This window comes from Momordica charantia (assembly GCF_013281855.1).
Source record: "Momordica charantia cultivar OHB3-1 chromosome 3 unlocalized genomic scaffold, Mcharantia_2.0 BLBB01000003.1, whole genome shotgun sequence".
NCBI lineage: Eukaryota > Viridiplantae > Streptophyta > Magnoliopsida > Cucurbitales > Cucurbitaceae > Momordica > Momordica charantia.
In genome coordinates, this window is record NW_028275161.1 from 2,577,259 (window position 1) to 2,583,119 (window position 5,861).

Here is a 5,861-nt window from a genome sequence, read left to right on the forward strand (position 1 = left end):
TTTGTACATGATTTCTCTAGTAATTGAATAGCATTCAAGCCAAAATATTTTCTCAGATAAAAAGAACAAAACCTAGAATCAAGAAGATGATCGAATGCAAACTTCAACTATTTACTCTATTCCCCAACTTCAACTCGGTTCAGTTTCCCCATCTAATTAATTTATTTTTAAAGAGAAAATATTAAAAAAAATGAATCGGGCTCATTAAATATCAGGTTGACGGGTAGGGGCAACCGAAGTTTGGGACTGCAATTTTTAATTTCAAACACCCGCCACTTTGCAACTTTTGTTTGTTTGTTTTTTTGTTTTTTTGGTGACAAACACTTTGCGACTTTCACTAAGGAGGAAATCTTTGATAATGGTGAGTACTGTTCACTCTAAAACTCATTAAATGCAAAGCAGCCTTTTCCTCCTCGATGGACACCTTCATTCCTTGGATCCGTCCCTATCATGGATTCAAGGAGAAAGATTTATTTATATATTTATTCTTTTTTGGAGATAAGTAGAAAATGAAAATAAAAAGAAATGGGAGGGAGAAGATTGGAGACTGGAGACTTGAGAGAGTGACAGGTTGGAGTGCACCCGACGAACCCAACCCAAATCGTAACGGTTCGGTTGGTTAGATGAAGCCTCGATTTGGGTTGTTGGGTTGCGATTTTCCCAACTTGGTCAAGTTGGATTGGGTTTGGGTTCAACCTTTAAAAAATTGGGTCAACCTGACCCAACACGAATTTATGCATATATGTATATTTTTTATTATATATATATATAATAATATTTTTATGTTTAATGTCAACCATTCATTTAATTTTAATCCTAACTCCCCGTTGCCGCCGTCATAATTAAAAAAAAAGCGCAACTAAACTAAATATGCAGAGTGATATATTTTATTTTAGTTTATAATTGGTTCCATCAAGAGGATCAAGTTTGAAAAGATCAAACAATATTTTCGAAATTGGGATAGCCATTGGTAAAAATAAATAGTTTTCGCTTTTAGATGGTTGGAAAACCTAACTAATAAAGTTGTGTCGTGGTAAAGCCACTATCTTGAAACCAAAATTCTAACTCGATCATGGTGCAACTAAGACCATTTAACCCTAAGGTTAACACAAACAACTCGAAAACATGTGTACTTGTGGCTAGGATCTAGAACAAACATTGCACTTGCCCAAAATAAAATAGTGGAAAGAGAATGGGGACTAAAGTAGGAGGTCAAATTTTTATTTATGTTGAATTATTTCAGTATAATTTTCGATCTAACAATAACAAGAATCGAATCACGCTCTGCAGGACTTGAACCTACGACATCGGGTTTTGGAGACCCACGTTCTACCGAACTGAACTAAGAGCGTTTTATTATCAAACTAAATGCAACCCTAATATATCTTGCATAAATATATTATCATATAGAATATCAGAAAATTAAATAAAAAAAAAGATTGATTCGGTATATGTATGTTCAATTTTTATGGATCTCAATTGATTCCTCGTTACTGTTCAGACAATAAGTAATAGGAACATTCTGTAGTCTTAGTAAGAGGGGGAAGGGTTAAGGATTTACCCGGTGTGAGATATCACATTGTTCGAGGGTGTGTTGAAAAACTAAAGAAAAACATGTATTTATAGAGAATTCAAATTCTATTATTTATTATTTATTATTATTATTATTATTATTTTATTTTGATTTTAAAAATATCAACACTTTTAGTAAACTTTAAATCTAGCACAACTTAAATTTGTATACTTCAAATTTAGAAAATGAATAGTTTTCTCTGCAAATTACTCATTTGAAGATCATTTGAATAAAAGACTTAGTCATTCCAAACATTAATATACTTTCATTTAAGTAGACCACTGATATAATGATGTATCTAAGATAAAAAGTAGATCACTAATATAGTTGATATATTTAATATGAAGTATACCATCGATTGACGTACCTAATATGAAGTATATTAGTTACACTAAACACATGAGAACAAGGTACCAAAGTAGTAGTAGTAGAACGCGCTTCCCTAGTAGCACGAAAAGACAATTGAGTTCTTCATACTAGGCACATCATAGATAAATCTTCCTCAAATTGAATATTTTAATTTAAGTAAAATTACAGAATTTTTATTGACGTATTTTTATAGGTTTAGATATATCACTCAGATAACTAATATACCTAGTATCAAGTACATGAGAAACACTAAATATATAAGTGATATACTCCATTTTAGGTATATCTCTAATATAGTTGATATAACTAATATGGCGTATATCAATTACACTAAACATATGAATGATATACTTCATATATTGAATTGGGTATATTACTAATCAATCTTTTTGAGGTTAAATATTTTATTTTATGGAGCATTGTAGTTTTTTTTATTGATACATCAAGTATATTAGTGATATACTTCATTTTAGTTTTTTCTCTATAAAAGATATACATAACTTCTAATGATTGATATATATAATAATATGAACCATATCAGCCAAACTAAATATGTTAATGATATATTTTATTTTAGTTATATCAATAATATAAGTAATATGAAGTATATTGGTCATACTAAATATATTAGTGATGTACTTTATTTTAGGTAAATCAATTATATAATTTATATAATTAATGTGAAGTATATGAGTGATATACTTTAAAATAAAGTTTCTTCGGGTTGAAGATTTCTGTTTAAATAACATTATAGGTTTCTTATTTACATATCAAATATATTAATGATATATTTCATTTGAAGTAAATCGTTCATATACCAAAGGAAATGAAATTGTTACTTATCAAGGATAATAATTAAAATGGAAATAAGATAAAACCATATATCAATACAACTTTTGGGATCACCAGATGAATCAAAACCACGTTGATCATATGTTGACAAATTTTTTTGGGGATAGGTTGCACTATTGGAAGCAAATGGTAAAAAAATATATCAGTAGTATAACTGATAAATTGCAGGAATGACTAAAATTAATAACGCATTTTAAAAAATGTCAAAACCTATGAAATATTGCAATAATGGCTAATTGATTTTTTCCGTTAAATTCTAAAATATTTTGTAGACAAATATAGCCGTGTAACCAATTAAGTATATACGCATAATTTTAGGGATTTAGGATTTTTAACTAATAGCAAAAATAACGGACCTTCATTTTAGGAATCAATTCTATCTAATCAAATGAGTGTGTTTGGGGAAGAGAATACCCTGGACACGTGGAGGACCCCAATTGGTGCTCCAAGATGACTCATGAGTCATGCCCAGCTCGGGCCGCTGAGATCACCACCACTAGCGTTGACACATGCTAAGTATGAGGGCCGAGGTGAACCTGGCCGAGGTCCGATCTACCGGGAAGCTCGGTGGGGGCCGAGGTGAGCTACTGTCAGCGGTGTGATTATCGGGTGTAACCGTCGGTCCCGAGATTACCGGGTGTAACCGACGGTCCCGAGATTACCGGGTGCAACCGTCGCGAGATTAGCGGGACTACCACCCATAAGTAGAGGACCTCACTCCACGATCAGGTACGATGATTTCTGACCTCGAACTAAACTGGGAATCCGACCTATACTGACTTGATCGTCGAAGTGCTCACCTTTTTGTGCAGGTCCGCCTAAGTATTCAGATCGGTCCGGAGGCCGAGTTCGAGCTGCAATCTGAAATACACTGTTGTGAATATCCTTGCATAAACATTTGGCGCCGTCTGTGGGAACGACAATCTAAGTCATCCCAATTCTTTTAAACCAACACGCAAGCGAAAATGGTTCAACCCGCAAACTCGACCAATACGGCAGATCGAAGGACCCTAGCTGCCAACGATGCCCACCAGAGGGAGGTCGGAGCAGCAGTGGTAGAGGGGCAAGGTCACGACGGCCTAGCAACAGAACCCCTCCGCAGGTCGGCACGAATCACCGCGCCTGTTCTACCACCTGCGCACCCCCCAAGGATATCCAAGGCCACCCGTGGCCGAGGTAGAACCTCTAAGAAGGGCGCCCGGGGTCCAGCCCCGGCCCCGACAAGTGAGAACTTGGACGCACTCAAGAGATAAATGGAGGCAATGCGCACAAAAATGCGGTCCATGGAGGAAATGTATAACGAAATGATATTAGCTGCAGGCGCAGGGTCCCGATCTGAGAACCGAGTGACGCGCGCTGGCATACGCGAGCAAAGGGGTTCCCACCTCGGCCCAGTCGAGGAGGAACATCCCGAAGACAACGAGAGCGAGGGACACACTCGCCAGAAATGAGACCTCCGTGAACACCTCAACAGAAAGAGAGGCTCATCTCTCCGAAAAGGACAGTCACCATCCCGCTCACACAGGAGCTCCAACCAGCAGGCTGAATCCTCTCGCAACCCAGTAACTCCTGCAGGAGTGATTACAAGGGAGGAGTTCGACCAGCTGAGGGGCCAGCTCGACGCTCAGGTGGAGGCCTTAAAGGCCAAATGTGAGCAGAAAGAAGGTCCACAGAACGATGGCGACTTGGGAGAATCGCCCTTCACCTCGGACGTCTTTGCGTGGTCCCATGAGGACATGTCTGGCATTGACCCGAAAATTATGACGCATCGCCTCAGCATAGATCCGTCATTCCGACCTGTAAAACAAAAAAGAAGACCTATAAACAAGGAGAAGAGTGATGTAATTGTTGAGGAAGTTAGCAAACTTTTGAAAGCTAAATACATAAGAGAAATTTCGTATCCCGGGTGGCTCTCCAATGTTGTATTAGTTAAAAAATCTAACGAAAAGTGGAGAATGTGCGTAGATTTTACGAACTTAAATAAGGCATGCCCGAAAGATTGCTTCCCACTGCCGAGGATTGATCAGCTCGTGGACGCCACAGCCGAGCACGAATTGCTCACCTTCATGGACGCCTACTCTGGGTACAACCAAATCAAGATGCATGTCCCAGATCAAGATCATACCGCATTCATAACAGACCAAGGTCTGTACTGTTACAAGGTCATGCCCTTCGGTTTAAAGAACGCAGGAGCTACCTACCAGAGAATGGTGAACAAAATGTTCGTCAAGCAGATCGGCCGGAATATGGAAGTGTACGTGGACGACATGCTCGTCAAGAGCAAGCGGTCTAAGTCGCATCTTTCCGATCTGACTGAAGCCTTCGAGGTTCTAAGGACATATCAAATGAAGCTCAACCCAGCTAAGTGTGCCTTTGGAGTCTCTTCGGGAAAATTCCTTGGCTTCATGGTGAACCACCGGGGGATCGAGGCCAACCCCAAAAAGATTAAAGCCGTGCTCGAGATGGAGACACCCAAAACGCTGAAACAGCTTCAGTACCTCAATGGCAGGATTGCAGCCCTGAACCGGTTTGTTTCAAGATCGACAGATAAGTGTCTCCCTTTCTTCAAAGTCCTACGAAAGAAAGGGCCGTTTGAGTGGACAGCAGAGTGCAAACAAGCATTTCAGCGATTGAAGAGCTACCTCTGTTCGGCACCTTTGCTCGCCAAGCCCCTGCCAGGGGACAAGCTCCAATTGTACTTAGCAGTGTCTGACAGTGCCGTCAGCTCGGCCCTAATCAGGCAAGAGGAAGCGCGGCAAAACCCGGTCTACTACACAAGCAAGGCTATGACCGAAGCCTAGACTAGATACCCTCAGATGGAAAAGTTGGCTCTCGCTTTAGTCACCTCGGCCCGACTGCTTAGACCGTACTTCCAAGCCCATACTGTGGTGGTGCTCACTAACTTGCCCCTAAAAAACATCTTCCATAAGCCAGAAGCTTCTGGACGCCTGATGAAGTGGGCAATGGAGCTAAGTGAGTACGACATCCAGTTCGAACCTAGAGCTGCGTTGAAAGGGCAAGCAGTGGCAGACTTCATAGCCGAGCTCACACAACCTTCCGAGCCTGG

General features: G+C 39.6%; 1 non-coding gene across 1 annotated transcript; it reads right to left on the reverse strand.

The window, feature by feature from the left end:
* Positions 1–1,278: 1,278 nt before the first annotated feature.
* TRNAW-CCA (transfer RNA tryptophan (anticodon CCA)) lies at positions 1,279–1,352 on the reverse strand. The gene has a single exon. It is a non-coding gene; the product is annotated as a tRNA-Trp (tRNA).
* Between the last annotated feature and the right edge of the window lie 4,509 nt (positions 1,353–5,861).